Source organism: Pleurodeles waltl, chromosome 1_1 (assembly GCF_031143425.1).
Source record: "Pleurodeles waltl isolate 20211129_DDA chromosome 1_1, aPleWal1.hap1.20221129, whole genome shotgun sequence".
NCBI lineage: Eukaryota > Metazoa > Chordata > Amphibia > Caudata > Salamandridae > Pleurodeles > Pleurodeles waltl.
This window is the reverse complement of record NC_090436.1, coordinates 140,018,921-140,037,444: the sequence shown is the minus strand read 5'-3', so window position 1 is coordinate 140,037,444 and position 18,524 is coordinate 140,018,921.

The following is an 18,524-nucleotide window of genomic DNA, read 5'->3' as shown; positions in this document are numbered from 1 at the left end:
AGGGCGTAGTTGCTGTACATCTGTCATAATAGCTTTTTCAAAGGCGAGTACTTCACAGGGCATTGATGCAGGGGAGGAACAAAGGAAGATTGATTCCTCAGTCCTGTGTCTTCTTGTTGTAACTCAATAGGGTTGTCTTTGAAGAAAAAGTGCAATCAAATTTTTCTAAAAAAATGGGACAACTCACAATTGATCCGGAAAAAGTAATCTCCTGGAGTTGAAACAAAGCCCAGGCCATTATTAAGAACAGTATTTTCATCTGGTGATAGTTGTCTAGAAGAGAGATTGACAACTAAAATCTCACTGGAGGATTCTTGCAATGGCTTCGGGTTACCATCTGCGGTTCTTGTTGCGCCCAGTGAATGTGTCTCTCTTCCTCTCCGCCCGCCTCTTCCTCTGCCCCAGCCTCGGCCTAAAAAAGGTACATATCATTGGGCATGGATGAAAGAAAGGATATGGTGGTTGCCAAGTAGGAGGATGTTGTATTGTAAACTGGGGAAGATTATAGTACGGATGTGACATTCCATCATCTGTGTTCCAACCATCTGAGGAGGAGCTGGTGCTGAATTTGCGGTTCCTTTTAAAAGAAGACACTGATTCATCTGAAGACCGTGATCCATTGTCTGCCTCAAAGTCATCTTTGATGTAGGGGTAAGCCTTCTCTTTACTAAACTTCGTGATATCCTTTTGTAACTTAGAGATCTTCTGTTGAGTCAGATATTCTTTGACATCGTTAAGTTCAGTATTGATTTCTGCTAAGCAACTCTTGAAGGATGCCAAGGACAAAGTAGTTTTCAAAGTGGACTTAGCGAGATTGATCTGGACTGTGATTGACTCAGCCAGTCTTTTAGACTTGTTGATAATAAGGACCAGCCAATCTCTCGTACATTTCCAGACTGCCAGAGGGGCCTGATCCATCTGTTCCAAGGATGGAGGGAGTCTGTAGTATTGCAGAAACCACGTTGTCATCAAAATTTAGACCCTGGAAATTATCCATCATAGGTTTTTGGAAGAGTCTACGATGATGAAACATGAGGGCCCTTGCTTTTGAACTTTTGTGTATCTGTGAGACCTAACTTTGTTTTTTTGTGTTTGGAACAGTGTACCTATTTTCTGGTATATTGTGAATCTGGAGAACGTGCACTGGACCAGTGCCATGTTTATATCATCACACCAATTGTATTTTGTTTACAAAGGAACCAGTAATTATTTGGTATGTCTGTTTTGTGTCTTCACAGGTTCCCCTCAGTTTTTGTTAGTAGACATATAACTGTTGTGAGTAAGCCTTTATTCCGTTTTCCTTGTACATATTCAATACTGAATAAATACAGTGTACTCTTACACTATAAGCTTTGGAGAATATTGTGTTTAAGTCCTGATGAAGCACCAGGTGATCCTTTTGGACGTTTTAAGGGGCAAAACATGTTGACTCTCTACAGTGGTTAAAGTCATTATGCTTTTTCTCTTGATTATGTAGAGTGTGGGACCATTATTTCCCTTCCACTCTCCATATGTTTTTAACCTTGACTGTCTCCTCGCTCGCCAAATAAACCTTTGCACCTCGAGGAGGTGCCTGAGCCAATTTAACTATTCTTTTTCTCTCCAGCTGTATTTCTGTAACCTACGGCTTTCTGACCTTTGGTACTGGTATTTAGATAACTTCCTCGGCTAGGAAGCCCCTTTCAGGGCCCCGTTAGACATTGCAGTGCCGGTCTGACGTGTAGCAAGCCCGATGATGAAACATGAGGGCCCTTACTTCTGTACTTTTGTGTACCTGTGAGACCTAACTTTGGGTCAATTGTGTATTCACGTGTTTCTCCATAATTGGAAAAAATGGGGAGCATTTCAATCAATTTACAGGTGGACCAGCTGGAAGGGTCCAAAGTAGGCTTTTCAGGAGGGGAAGAACCATTGCATGCTTCCAAACTTTGGAAACACATCCGTCTTGCAAAAAGGAATTAAGTAGATCCACCAGAAGTGATATGAAGTCAGTGCCCAATGTGCTAAGCTTGGCTGGTGGGAAAGGATCTCTTGGGGAGACAGATTTTATATGCTGTAACAAAGCCAAAAAAGGGGGACTAGTGAGTTCAAATTGTGTATGGTCTGTGAAGTGTTTTCCTCTGTGTTAGGAGGGGGCTGCTACAACTAGGTATTGGGGTTACATCCATTCGACTAAAAGTAGCCTGTCTGAGTCATCAGCAGCGAATGTTGAATATCTGTCACCTTCTTAACAAAGAAGTATGCCAGCTCTTCACATTGTAGCTATGAAAACGATGGAGCCAGGAAAACTATGCTAGGGTCAAAGAGTTATTTTTTAATGTTGTTCTAGAACAGTTTTTGGCTGCAGTGATTTTGTCTGAAATGAATGTTGCTTGGCCATTTCTGAAAAGGGCATGATAATTTTTATTGTCAGTTTATATTCAAGTTTCTTTTCACTATCATAGGATTTTCTAGGCTCTTGCACATCTTTTTCTTTGTGCAAAAGGTCTCATTGAATCACAGAGCTGAGGGTGATAATCTGGATGAGGAGTAGGCTTTGGCTGGCAAGATTACATCTAGAGAGTCCTGAATCCTGTCATCCACTGTAGGATGATGTAGGTTATCCTTCTGCAACAGGAAGGGTATAATATTCTGAAGGTTTGTGTTGCAGGAGGAGACATCTAGTTTGGAGTTGTGGCCCAGCTACCCCTGAGTGGGAAGTGGAGTGAAATGCAAAACAGAAGGGTACTGCAAAGTGGTTGGACCAGAGTAGAGGCAAGGAAGGGTCTGTACTAAGGCCCTTGATGTTCGAGATGATAGGGTTTAGGAGATGCCCTGCCTTATGTGTAGGTGAGTCGTTATCTAAATCAAGGTTCAGGGCACTAAGGTCCTCTAGAATGACCTGGCCAGAACTACACACAGGGTTCTCCAGATTAATATTTAAGTTCCCAAGCAAAGTGAAGTTGGTGCACTTGAGAATATAGGAGGCAATAAGATCAGGTATCATCTAGCACCAGTTCCCAGCATGTCTGGGGGGCAGTAAAGTTGGGAGCGAGGAAAAGTGAAAACATAGAACATTGCAGGCTGAAATAGATAACTCCTGATCTTTGCATTTGTATTTATCCTTAAAGACGATAGCTAGCCCACCGCCTGATTTATCCTGTTGATCCATTCTAACGATGGAATAGTTATGGGGTTGTGCCGCATAAGGAAGCTTCATGAAACCATGTTTTAGTCAGGAACAAAGCATAAGGGGCATTATCCAGCAGGAAGATGTATAGATCCTGTTGGTGTTTCAGTAGTGAGGGACAACTAATGCTGAAGAAGCAAAGTTTATTCCCTACTATGCTGTACAGAGTGGTGATATAATTTTTCAATGTACGCGGGGCACTGGTAGTATTTGCTGTGGTGGATTTAATGGAGATCCCGTGAGGGCTGAGTGTGAAGTTGCCATGAATGCAGTTTTATGGGCTCAGTTGTGGGTCAAGAGAGGAACAGCATAGTTCTGAACAGGCAGTGCAAAGTGCCAAACGTTGGTCAATAGAGTAGATCATTCTTTCTGGCTTCTGAGATGCGGGGCTCCTGGCTCCTGGACCTGTTTGGGTGCGGACAGGTGCAGACGGGCTTGGCTTAGGCATGCCTTTGGTGCGGCAGCGCCGCACCTGCTGTGACATCCATGGCCTCTTCAACACATGACCACGCTGTCATCAACTTTCTTCACAAGTAAAAACAAACAAAAGGCACCAGCTGCCCCCAGCAAAGTTATTTAAAAGGCAGAGCATAAAACACAATATAAACCAAATTTAAAATGTGCATGTAGTAGCGATACCACAAGACACTCTACCTGACACCACCAGAGTCCGTGCCATGGCAACTCTAAATAGGGCTGTGGGTGGGAGACTAGACTGCTAACCAAGCTGTAGTAAAAATGTCTGCCCAATTAATTACAGTGGGGCACTTGAACACATGCACCATGCTGTCATACACTTTCCCCACAGGTAAAGACAATCAAAAGGCCCCAGGTACCTCTAGCAATGTTTTTTAAAGGGCAGAGCATGAAACTCAATATATATCAAATTTAAAAAGTGCATGGAGTACCGGTGCTGCAAGACACCCTACCTGACACACTTCTTTAAAGTCTCCCCCACTTCAACGACACCACTGGGTATAAGAACTGGACCTCAGACCCCACCAACTCAGTACACTTCTGGACCTGTGGATAATCTGCCAGGAAGAAGAGCTGATGTGTTGGTACAATGACTGCCACTCTGCTGGACTGCTACTCTGCTTGACTCTTGCTTTGCTGTGCTGACCTGCTGTCTGCTGTCCTCTTGCCTGGGAGTGTGAATGACTGGACCTGCATCGCTCCATCCCAGAACCCAGAGTGACTCCAAGGGCCAGATCACTGGTCTCCTGATCTGAAGTCTCAGGGACATGAAAGACTTCCAAACAACCTACTTCTGCAAATGGACTCTGTCAGCTGTGATCCTTCCCTGCCTAGTGGTGCAAGCATAGCCGTGGACCCTTGGAAGTGGACCTAAGGTACTGTTCCAGTAGAACCAACACATCTCTTCCATTGCATGGGGAGAACCAGCAAATTTCTGCCATTGCATGGGCAGAACTGTTTCATCCCCTTCGGAACCAACACTGCAGTGCTTTTTTTAGGTGCAAGGTCCTTGCATCCCCATTGACAAAAGCCTTGACGACTTTGCCCCGCATGGCAGCCACTGTGCTCATCAGAATCAGCTCATCGCCTCAACGAAGCCGTTACTCGCAGCAGAACTCCATTGCATCTTTGCACCGACGCTGCTTGGGGAACTCTGACACATCTCATTGACTCCTTGGGGAAAATTGAGGCATCTACTCAATGGCAGGGTTCGGAACCTATGCAACACTCCAGCAATAGGATTCAAGGTACTTTGGTTCAGCTGGCCCAACGGGGTCCCTGTAGCCAGCCCGCACTCCATCGCAGTCGTCCTGAACTTTTGACTTTGTCCTGGTCCTGCACGACCACATATCTCTGGTTGCCCCTTCTTGCTTCTAAGCGCTATTTTACAGTTTATTCTTTAAAAATTCATAACTCAAGTTCTAATTATTGTTCTTTGTCGTTTTGGTCTTGTTTTATTTATTAAATTAAATTCTGTTTTTTCTAACGTGGTGGGGAATCTTTGCTTTACTGTTTGAAGTGTTGCACAAATACTTTACACATTGCCCCTAAATTAAGCCTGACTGCTTTGTGCCAAGCTACCAGAGGGTGAGCACAGGTCAATTTAGGGTTTGCCTGACACTTACCCTAACTAGTATTGTGGTCGCTGATTGACTAAGGTTTACACTCTAGTTATTCAACAACCAAATTTCTAACAACATCTCTAATTCATTTTTAGCAATCCTAAAATCAGTATTGTGATAACATGATATTTCAAATGTCGTGGAGCTGCTGCAGGCATAGAGATTGTCTACATACAGTTTCCATACTTTATATGGTATGTGGAAATCATCACCCGGTTTAAGAGTACCACTACCCCAACCAACCAAAGACCAAAAAAGTCTCATATTTAATTGAGTGAGGCATGCTGACTCGTTCAGCGGGTTTCCTGGATTTCATTTCAGTATCTTGTTTTCCCTTTTTTAACTTAATATCTCTCTAAGCATACCTCAACTTCTTTAACATAGCTTTCATTTATTTCTGCTGTTTTCATTTTGCTATGATTATCAAGCGATCCTTATTGTTAGAGTATATAAACAATCTCTTAGCCGTGTGGGTTGAATAGCTTTAAATATATCTCGTAACAAGGTCATCCAATCACTACACCAAATAATAGACTTCTGTGAAAAAAAGAAATTCATAAAACTTTGTCAACTTAATAATGTTCATGTATTATTAAAATGTGCATTCCATTTCACTGATATTAACTTAGTTAAAGTTCTGGTACCATATAATAGTCGATTATATGTTCGTCTATGATGTGATAGTTCATAGCCAAAGTTATCTGCTGCGGATTCTGATCACTTTCCTATCCTAATAGTATTAATAGTATTCCTTAGTCCTGACACAAGGAAAAGGACCTACAGTGTAAAAGGGTAAAATCAATAATACTTTTTGACTTGGTCGATAAAAAGGTGAGTTTATCTGGTTGAGCAGATTGAAATCTCCCATTTAAAACCCGGAATCCTAGGTCAACGAAAAATCCATGAATGCAAAAACCTTTGGGTTTGGATTTGTTTCACCAAATGTCCATCACAGGGTCTGGAATATTCCAAGCAAAGTCCATGCAGTCAACATTCAACAGAGAGGCCTGACGATTTAATAATAAGTTATTACTACAATCGCCTATTATAATCACCATCATTGTGCCATTCTGATCAAGTATTAGTTCCAGGTCATCTAATGCTGCTTCAATCTTGATTGTATTTTTGAGGACGGACGAAAATGTACTATCAAAATGTGTTTTTGTATTTTATCCCTTACTACTGGAATTATCCTTCATTGTCATTTTGTCTTAATTACTGTACTTTTTAAATTAATACTATTATGGATTATTGTGACCAGCCCGCCTGACTGACAGCCCATAGGACTCGCTACAGTACGAAATTTCATGTGAACTAAAGTTTGTTAAATGGAATGATTTTGTAATCCAAGGTTCCTGAAAGCAAATCAGTTTATATTGGTTTAAAAACTTTATTGGATCCTCCCCACCAACACTTAAATGCCTTTTGAGACCTGCAGTATTCCGGGAGCAGATGAGCATTCCTTCCTTCAGACTTAAGGTTTTAATGTTCTCATGGCTAGGAATACATTGGTGGAGTTATGTTTTTAGAAGCTTGTGTATTGGTAAACTGGCAATGGTAACTGTGCATTCTTCCTTCGCATTTTGGTGATGTTGATTCCTAAATTTAGATCCTGTATGGTACATGAAGGATCTCGAAAATGACATATTTTATTAATAGGGCCCTGTTGTGCGAGTTGCTCTTGTAATATGCATGGATATTTTATATTAGATGGTCTTGATAATAAGATACCCCATGATGCAAGCGCCGCCTCTTTTAAGAGTATTTTGTTTGCAATTATTTCATTTGCTCAAATTGTTTGAGTAAGCTCATTTAGAGTACAGATTCATTGAACAAACCTTACGCTCATTAAATCTCAGGAAGATATATCCCTTGGGTCCAGAGAATAATGTACTAATTTCAAAATAGTTTGAAAAATCCGAATGTCATGCAATTCTTGTGAGACATACTCTGGGATAAAGTCCAAGGAAGGAATATCATTATCTCGAAAAACTGTGAATGGTGAAGTTGCGTCAGCAATACATGGAGTTGGTAAAAGATTTCCTGCTTCAATATCTAACATGTTGTCCTGTCCTAAACAATCACTGTTATTAGTTTCCTCACTTTGGATCAATATTGATTGAGTTTGGAAACAGTTCTGAGGAGCTAATAGTGATTGATTGTTATTCGTGCCAGTTGTTGTGATTACTCTAGAGATTGTCTTTGCTAGAGATGTAAAACCCTCCGCTATTGTTTTGGCAATAATCGTGGATTCTTCTTCCTTGCAATGTTTACTGCTTAAAGGATCTGAGATGAAGACTTGCTGAGACATTGAGCCAGGTACTACTTTGTCCCTTCTCAAATCAGATGCTGATATTGCTGGATTCACACTTTCAGTAAGTTTAGTCAATCCACTGACCTTTGCACATGTTTTGTTCTGAAACTCATCTTCTTGAAGAGGAGCTCCAACCTTGTTCACAATTGTTGTCCCCCTTTTGATCAAAAATGGGGAAAAATGTACTTTGGATTTTCTAGACATATGGCCCGTCTGTGTATTGGTATATCCCATAGCATTAGATTTTGTATTTCATTTTCTTTTTTTTTTTTAAACAGCACTTACTGATGTAGGGCTAAAAAGCATCCTCAGTCACTGTAGTTAAGGGAGTACTTGAGGATTCATTAGTCTGACTCAACATTTATTAAGTCAGGAGCATTTACTGGTGTATCATTCTGCCCAGTTTGGTGTGGGATTAAGGTTGGTTTTGATTTTTGAAAAAAAAAAACTGCTCTGGAGGTTACATACCCTATAAAGCTATTTTTTTAATGCCCTTTAGTAAAGTGATTTGTTCAGCACAACCTGTTGACTGATTATCTATTGCGACAGCTATTCGAGTCAAGGCTGTTGTTATTGCCCCCATTGGCTGCAGCACTGGGTTTACTGAAGGTGTAGACGATTCAAGTTTATCTTCTAGTAAAGCACAATCAAATATATGATTATATATTTTATGCAGTGATGCATTAATTCCTTAGCAGGTTTTTCATCCAGATTTTTCCAATTCTGATAACAAGCTTGAGTCATTCAGTGAATTGAAGAAAGTGTGAATTCCAGGAAAATCACTCAGTACCTCATAGACCAAGCTCTCAATCTCACCAGGCATTTCCAACTGTGGATCATGGCCGAAAATGGAATCCATGTCTGAGTCAAAATCACACAAAAGAAAGCACATTACCAGGTACAGTGTTAATTAAATCTGTTGTAGTGAATTTATGTTGTGAAGAAAAGGGGGAGGAGATCTTGCATCCGGAATGCGAGAAACAGATGAAATAGATGAGGGAGTGTCGTAGTTTGGACTCTTGCTCCGGGCAAGACTGCTGATTCAAGGATGACAGTACTTATGTTTGTAGGTGACTAAGCCTGTCATACAAGTCAAAACTGTAGTCCCAACCCCTCCAGCTCACTAGCAGTACCTCACAAAAAACCCAAACAGTTAAAGGTGATTTGTGGCAGCCTTTCCGCATGGACTCAGAAGTATGACATTTCAGGGAGTGTCGTGGTTAAACGGAGATTACCCCTTTCTCACAGATATATCATGTCTCAACCAAACACAGGCAATAACGAAGATGCAGTAATGTTTCAATAGTTTTTATTTAATACAATCTGCAGTCTGCTGCAAATCGCATGGGCTGCAATGATTAGAATAATGAACAGTGCAAGAAATAGAATTGTAAAAACAAGGGTCATGATTATAAAGACCCCCACCATCTTGCAATAGCGTGAAAAGACATTGAGTGTGTGATATGTCCTAATACCCTACGATAAGAGGCCCAACCTTCTACCTAGAGGGGAGCTGGGTATGTTAAACCTATTGAGGTAAATCAAATATGCCAATTGATGATAAGTCCAAAGTGTGCAGGGTCCTAAGACCGGCAAAAACAAGATCAGAAAAAATGGAGGAGGAAAGCAAAACGTTTGGTGGAAGACCACCCTAGGGCTGACCTGTCTATCTATTTCATTGATAAATTGATCTCTGCAGACCTGCAACTTACAGGAGAAACAGTAGTGGGTGGTGCAAAAGTATCATCCTCATATGCATGCTCCCCTTGGCTCTGTGGAGCTTTCCTTGGGTCAAAAGCGACCCAAGCAAGGGCATTGGGAAGTGTAGGGAGAGGGAGCAATCCAGGCAGGAAGTGCTTTTACTGTGATCACAAATATAGGACAATAATAATGTGAACTATCATTTGATTAACAAATTGTGTCACACATATCGTTTGCAAAACATTACCCCACTGAAGTTAATAATATGCATTCTACACCCAATGGGAAGATATTTTTGTAAACTATTGTTTAGGACACAATATTTATGCCAGACTATATTTATGTCAATGATTTTCTGACATCCAACTGTAATCTAATAGTAGTGGCTAACTGGACGGGCTTCATAGTCTTATTGTATTAAACAGTGTTTCTCACAAATTCTGGATTACTCAGTGGTTGTGTGTAGCAGCCATCCATGCACTCAGCACTGTTCAGTGAAGTATGTCCAACGAGAAGTGAGATATTACATAGAGACATGCATGCCCTCTCCCAGTCCGACATGTAAACCATCCCTTATTTATTATTGTTAGTAGCAGTGGGGCCATAGTCAGTGGACCTCAAAGTACAAAACCTCAGAAGTAATATTACAGTTACTGAAGGAATTGCAAGGCAAGAAAGAAAAATATTAAATACTTCTTCTGGCGGACCTTTACAGTCCACCCCTTGTAATGGAACACAGGCCATTTTCCTTGTTTCTGTGTGCAAATAACCGTTCTCCCTCTTCTAAAGAAAACTACTCACTTGCATGACACTGAAAGCCTGAAATTGGCTGGTTAGGATTCACAAATGTTGGGGAGGCGTGGCTTGACGCCGCTCGAGGATGGCCGCCTTCTGCTGAGCTCCGTGACCGCGGCGGGAGTCGAGAGAGCCAGAAGATATATTTAGGCACATTTTATGTTCCTGCAGTTGGGAGAAGTCGAGGGGACATGCCTGGAATGAAGTATGCCCCTTGAAAGGACTTCAGAGGAACTTTTTAACCTTCTTTGATGATTTTTATGGCGGTCGTGTATGGATTTTCATTGCAGCCGCCATTTTGTTTTTTTCTTTTTACCTCATAATTCTCCTTTTTGAATATGCTTCGATGCCTGAATGACTCTTTTTTCATTTTTTGACCTACAGGTATAGATTTTTACGCTCTCTGCTCATCGTGCCTTTCCTTTTTAAGCAATTTTGTCCAGCTTTACTTTGTTTTTTCGTTCTACTCTCTTCTCTGAGGTGAACCTTTACTTTATAAAGTATATACTTAATGGCATTTTGGGCAGAATTATATATTTTTGCCTATGGGCAGTTCCAGGAACCTTCAGTTGACTACTAACAAAGTACAGTGTGATAAAAGTCCAGATAATATTCCTCTATCAAACTCCTTTGCTCCTTTATCAAATATGGAAAGTACGGAGCTACTTCTCTTGATGTTACACCTTCAACACCTATTTCTCCTCCTGCTCTTGTTAATAAAGTTTTGTCTAAGCTTCCGGTAATGGTCTCGACATCCACAAATAAGAGAGCTAAAAAGGATCCTCCATCCCCTATTAAAGTATTAGATACCCTATCTATGGAATTACTTCTTGTGGAAATAAGAGCGCTTAAAACTTATATGGAGGATACAAACAAAAAATTACAAATATTGGACGACAAATGGTCTCTTGTGGAGAACAGAGGCCCTCATTCTAACCCTGGCGGTGTAACACCGCCAGGGCAGAGGGCAGAGGAAGCACCGCCAACAGGCTGGCGGTGCTTCCTGGGCCATTCTGACCGCGGCGGTAACGCCACGGTCAGAAAAGGGGAACCGGCGATTTCCCGCCGGTTTTCCCCTGGCCCAGGGAATCCTCCATGGCGGCGCTGCAAGCAGCGCCGCCATGGGGATTCCGACCCCCTTACCACCAGCCTGTTCCTGGCGGTTTTCACCGGCAGGAATAGGCTGGCGGTAATGGGTGTCGTGGGGCCCCTGGGGGCCCCTGCACTGCCCATGCCACAGGCATGGGCAGTGCAGGGGCCCCCTAACAGGGCCCCACCATGATTTTCACTGTCTGCTGAGCAGACAGTGCAAATCGCGACGGGTGCCACTCCACCCGTCGCACCCCTGCAACTCCGCCGGCTCCATTCGGAGCCGGCATCCTCGTTGCAGGGGCATTTCCGCTGGCCCGGAGGGCGCTCTTTTGGAGAGCGCCCGCCGGCCCAGCGGAAATGTGAGAATGGCCGCCGCGGTCTTTTGACCGTGGTGCGGTCATTTGTCGGCGGGACTTTGGCGAGCGGCCTCGGCCGCCCGCCAAAGTCTGAATTAGGCCCAGAGTCTCTTGTGTGGAACGACGAGTGGAAGTGCTTGAGGATTCAGTTCCATCGATACAATCTTTACAATCTGAGGTTGCTATGCTGAAAAAACATGCAGAGGATTTAGAAAATCGGAACCGCAGGAATAATCTACGTATTTATGGTCTACCTGAAGGAATTGAATGTTCAGACTCTTTATCTTTCTTTCAAGCATTTCTGCCCAAGATTCTGGACCTGCCTACTTCTCCTGTTTTGAATATACAACGAGCACATAGGCTTGGTCATCCTTCACATTTGGCTTCAACGTCAAGGAAACCGAGAGGAATAATACTGTATTTTTTAGAGTATACAGACTTGCTGAAGGTTCTCAGAGCAGCAAGAGCTAAAGGTCGGATCACGTGGTTAGGGTCCAATCTTTTTTTTGCTCAAGATTATGGTAAGTCAACGGAAGACAAATGGAAAACATTTTTAGATATGCCTCCGGCATTGAAGTCACTTAATGCCCGGTATGGTCTTTTTCATCCGTGCTTGTTCAAAGTGACTTACAATAAAAAGACTACAACATATGACGACCCAGTGATACTTCAACGGTTTATTGATACTTGTAGAGGTGAAACAATGGACACTTCCAAATTATCAGAGACTTGAATATTAAATTAATTGTTTTTTTCTTTTTATCTTGTTCCTATTTAATTTGTTGGCTCACTGTAATCTTAAAAGACTTCGATTATTCAAGGGATTACATTTTTTCCTTTTATTCTCTTTTTTTAGATCTTTTATGCATTCAGTGTGCCCGTCTTTTGTGGTTGCAACCTGTGTGGTCGGATCTCCCTTCCCTTCTGTGTCTGCGGTTATGGAGTGAGGGTTGCGTCGTCCTCCCTTTCTGGTTTCACCATCCTCACATTGTTTTTGTCTCATAGGTATGTTTTTATTATCCGTTCAGGGTTCTTTTTGTAGTTTTCATGTTTTCTTCTATATTACATTCTCTTTGTTTTCTTTGACTTCATCTCCTCTTAATTTTCTTTCTTCTCTTTTCTCTTTTCTCGTGTTTATACCTCTTCTCTTCATTTTCTGTACACTAAATATTTTCTTTTGGTTCAATTTCTTTATACTAATAGGTGGTCTATATGCATTACTCTCATGATCATATTACTTATTTTTTATATTAAATGACAATTAGATGTCTTTCTTGGAATGTTAAAGGTTTGGGATTCCCAATAAAACATCAAAGAGTTTTAACTCATATTTTAAAATTGAAAGCTGATATTGCCCATTTACAAGAGACTCATATAACAAGTGCTAAGGTGGCCAAACTTAAAAGACAATGGGTGGGTCATGTTTTTGCCTCTCCGGCAAAAGAAAAGAGGAAAGAGGAAAAGAAATTGGGTTACTATACTTTGTCATAAAGCTTTGAATATTTCTGATTTTTCTCAGGATTCTGATGAGCAGGGTAGATGGGTTTTAGCTTCAATGAATAATAATAAACTATCTTTAACTATATTTAATGTTTAAGCTCCAACCCAACCTGATAAATCTTTTTGGATAAAATGTTAGCTAAGTTAATGACTCTTTCAGATGATTATTTAATTTTTGGAGGAGATTGCAATATGATTATGGATCCCTTCCTTGATCATAAATCTAACTCTAGATTTGTACCATCCACCATATTTTTACAGTTTACTTCCATAATAGAACAAAGAGCATTACCAGATGTTTGGAGGTTGTGTAACCCCACATTACAGGAATTCTCTTTTTTTTCTCCAGTGCATTCTTCCCAATCGAGGATTGATTATTTATTTGTCTCACAGCATCTCGTGCAACATGTTTTGAGATCAGAAATTGGTACCATATTAATATCGGATCATGCTCCAGTGAGTTTGGATCTTGATATTGTGCCACATAAACAGCCGAGTAACAGATGGAGATTTAATAACTCATTACTTCTTGATACTAATTTTACTAAGCTTTTTGAGAAGTTTGTTACACAATTTTTGGTACAAAACGATAATCCCCAGCTATCTGTTCAGATTATTTGGGATGCATTCAAAACGGCCTCTAGAGATTTTACTATTTCTTTTGTTGCCAATAAATGGAAAATGGCTAATAACAAGCTATTTAACTTAATGGACCATATTAAACAGCTAGAAAACTTGTATTATTCTTCAAAGTCTGAAAGTTGTCTTAAGGAATTACTTCAAGCTAAATTCACTTTTAATAAAAATTCGACTGATATTGCTAATTCTTATCTTCTTAAATCCAGTGCTAAGTATTATGGGGTCCAAAATAAATCAGGAAAACTTTTAAGAAATGTATCTTAAAATTTAAAAAGATAGAACAAGGATAGAATCCATTTATAACTCTTCCCATCTTTTACTACACAAGAATGAAGATATCTTAGATTAATTTGTTCATTTCTTCACACACTTATACACCCCTGAGTCTGTTCCCACGCAGGAGCTTATTGGGGATTACTTGTCTACTATTAATGCACCTGTACTCCCCTCTTTTGAGTTTACTGCTCTCGACAATGATATCTCTATTAAAGACATTCTATATGCACTAAATCTTATTAAAAAGGGTAAAGCTCCTGGCCCAGTTTGCTGTACTATTTAGTTCTATTTGCATCTTTCTAAATTATTAGTTCCAAGATTATTTAATCTTTTTACTTATTTTGTTAATGCAAAATCTTCTGAAGGGTCTTTTCAGGAGGCTTTAATTGTCCTTATACTAAAAGATAACAAAGATCCAAAGTTTTGTAAGAATTATAGACCTATAACTCTAGTGAACTTAGATTATAACATTTTTGCTAAAATTATCGCTATGCGTTTGGAATTGATTTTTCCTAAGTTAATTGGTAAGGAACAATCTGTCTTTATTAAGGGACGTCTATTATCAGACAACACACGCTTATTTTTTACATATTAAGTAAATCTGTGACGTATAGAGATTCACTCTCTGCAATTGCTCTTGATGCTGAAAAAGCTTTTGATCGTGTTAACTGTTTTTTTATTTTCTCCATGCTTTCATGGTTTGGCTTTGGAACTACATTTATAAATCTTATCTTGTTTCTATATTCCTCTCCTCAGGCTGCTATCTAATTAAATGGTCTCATCTCTCCCTCGTTCTCACTTCACAGAGGAGTTCGTCAGGGATGTCTGTTATCACCGCTTTTGTTTGTTCTTGCAGTGGAACCCTTTTTATTGAAACTTAAGGCTAATTCAAATTTATATGGTTTCCGGTTCGGAGATGACAGATACAATTTTCAGCTTATGCTGATGATATCTTACTTTTTATGTCAAATCCGAAATCTTCACTTTCTTCTTTTCTTTCTGAGGTAGAACATTTTGCTTCTATTTCAGGGTATAAGTTAAATAAAGAAAAGTGTGAAATGTTTCCCTTAAATAAATGTTGTCTTAAAATCCTCCAATTTTCACTGGAACAATGACAAAATTAAATATCTTGGTCTATGGTTTAAAACTTCATTTTGGGATATAATTTCTTGTAATTTTTTTCAATTATTCTCTAGCCTTGATTCTCTTATATCTAAATGGAACCCTTTATTTCTATCCTGGTGGGGTAGATTAGATTCTCTAAAGATGATGTTACTTCCTATCATTCTCTTCTATTTATCAAATATTCCAGTTAATATTCCAAATAGTTACTTCAAGAGGTTGAACTCTATTTTAACTAAATTCTTATGAAATAATAAGAGATCCAGAATGTCTCTCCCAAAATTGATGAGACCTAAAATTCACAGAGGTGTTAATTTTCAGAATCTTCGCTCTAAACATATGGCTTTTTCTCTTAAGCAGGCTTCCTGTTTATTGACCGAAGATGTTTCTACTTTTTTACCTTTATGGGTTGAAGTTGAAAAGACCTTTGAGGCTCCATTCACGTTTCCGGAAGTATTAACTTTGTCAAAAAAACCTTCATCTATCTCCCTCCCGATTTTGAAAAATTTGCACAGAATTCTGCAACCTATTTTTGCTTCCTATGATGGAGACAGATCACAACTTCTGAATTTGTCTATCTGGTACAATAAACTCATCAAGTTGAATAATAAAACCATTTACTGGAAATCGTGGTACTTGAAGGGGTTGAGATGGGTTCATCAACAGTTTGACAATGATTTCCCTCTTTCTTTTGAGCAAGCACGTTTTCTTTTTTCACTTCCATCCTCTTTTAATAAGAAACATAATGCTCTAATAATGCTATAAATACTTCTTATCAATCTTTTTCAGTTTAGCAAGCGCCAAATCTCCAATTAAGAACCTGTTGCTACAGTCTGCCTCAGCTTCTAGTATTTACCAAACAATTACAGCTCTTCCTGAAGATGGACCTAAATCAGCAATAGAAATACAATGGGAGAAGGATTTGGCTATTTCACTTTCACCCTCATTATGGAATAAAGAAAGATCTCAAGAGCAGATAATGCAATTCAAACTATATTGTTTATATATAATAGACTATTAATTACACCTTCATCTTTACATAAAATGAATTTTAACCTTTCGCCCTCTTGTTGGTCTTGTAGTAAACCGGTTCCAGATCTTAAACACATGCTCTTTGAATGCCCATATACTTTTCAATTTTGGGTTAAGGTTTGGAATCAGATTAATATTATTTTTAAAACTCAAATCCCCTTAACTTTTGCAAATATATTTTTAGGCAGCCATGCCACCGACTGGTCACGTTTCCCAAAAACACTCTATTGTAATTTTAGATTCATTGTTGGCTGTTTCAGCAAATTACAAAACTTGGAAGGACTGCTCTCAATTATCCTTTCAGGCTTGGTTGTATGGTATATGCTAGACCCATCGGTTGGATAGAGCTTATGTTTACCCTATGTCCCTGGGTATTAAGAGAGACATGTTATGGTTACCTATTACAAATTACCTAAACTCTTTGGCTTACTCTGCATGTAATAATTTTCCTAGAAATTAGGAGGTTTCTAAACCACCATGAATTGTTTCTCTTTACTTTTTATTGTACTTATCCTACTGTTTATAACTCTTTCTACTGATATATTTAATATATGCATGCATATATTTTGTGATTTAAAGTATTAATATATTCATTATGCTTCTCATGATGGGCCTTTAAGGAAATTGAACTGTTACTGTTTTCTTTTCTTTCTTGCTATCAAATGTTTTTATATCTTTTGAATATTGTATGAATCTTCAATAAAATTTGTATTTTGAACTTTAAAAAAAAAGGATTCACAAATGTTCCTATTCTCCAGTTTTAAAATCCAGGAGGATGGAAAGTGCGGTGCCACAGTGGTAGAAAGTAGATATTATTCACATGTGGTGCATAAACTGTTAAAGATGCTATTGCCCATTTCTAGAGCCTTAATACTCATTGCTCATGGCATTAGTGGGGGGTAACGCACTATGCAGAGTGCATTAAATAAATGTATGTTAATTGAGCCTGGTAAGGAGACATACGAATAACAGCTGCTAATGCTCCACAGCATGTGTAGAATAACACTACCGACAACCACTCCCTAAACTCACCCAAGGCAAGCAAAGAGACCCGCTTTCTTTTTTGCACTGTCTGCCTAACGGTGAACCTGGAATACAGGCAGACAACAGTAGGTTGTGTAGAATGCCACCCGGCCTCTACCGTACAATGTGACACACATACACCCTGTGGGGCTGGGCTCGGCCGAAAGATAAAGTTAAATGCTGGCGTGACCTCTAGAGGCACTCCCAGAGAGAACGTTCGTACGGTGTCAGAGTCTCATTACACGCAGCGGTGCTAACTAATTTCCAGCCAGGCCGACCTGTGTTAGTGAGCTACCAGGGCTTGTCATTGGTGACAAGTATTAGTCTTTCCCACGCTTGTACCAGAGTAGAGGTGCAGTGGGCAAGCTCTCCCGCTACATCCTAGCGCCTGTCTGACTGAGCTGGCCGAAGTGGGCGCATTACATATGTAGGTCCCACTCGAAGCTGCGTGCTCAGCGCCATCAGCTGGGCCACAGGGTGCACCGCATCCCTGCTAGAGATGCTGCCGGCCCTGTGAGAGGCCGCATGCAGTCATGCTTCAGCAGCCTTGGAGATTGTGGAAAGTCTATTACTACCTTGCCTGAGGGGTCCACAACAAAAGGGCTCAGCGAAATCCTCCCTAATGGTTGGGCAACGTGTCTGAAGGAGCAGTTGCTTCAAAAAGTGTCGGAACTGACCTAATACAAGCAGTTATTGAAAGGATTAAAGACAAAGGGGACTTGTTTGTGACTCATGTGGCAGGGTCACTGCTTAATTTGTAAATAAAAACGGGCCAGTGCCCAACGCTCTCCTCTGAAACACGCGGCTGCAGCAATTAAATGTGCGCGCACAGAATAGTGAGGCAGTGTAATCCTAAAGCCATCTCAGGCCTCTTTAATCCATTTACAGCCTCTCCCTGCCCCTTCAGTTCACTCTTGCAGCTTTCTGATTTCTCCCTGTGTAATGCCTTTTTGTTTTTCTCTTCCTCCTTCTTTCCCATATGTGTCTTTTGCTCGCAGTAAATGCTTGAGGCACAAAGATAAGCGCCGGTCTTCAAAAATAAATGCTGGTGCTCCACAACGGAAACCACTGGCTCAAATTAAGCGCTAGGGAGGGGGGCTGCGCCTATTTCAACATATATTATCACTGGGGCACCCACTCAGACACAGTGGTTCAACTTGCTCCACAAATGCGACGCTGTGACACCAAGCCACATAAGGGGAGTGCTCTACAGGCCTGGTGACTAGCTGACCCACATAGCTGCGGACTGCATGTTTGCTTATACCTACACAACGATGTAAGGACTACAGGCCAAAGAGTGCCTCATGCAATGTCTCAGCAACAACAGGATCCACCCTCCCTTCCCCAGCCCTGTGATCCGCACACCCACTCATCTGTCACAGCATTAGAGCCATTCAGCAAGCTCG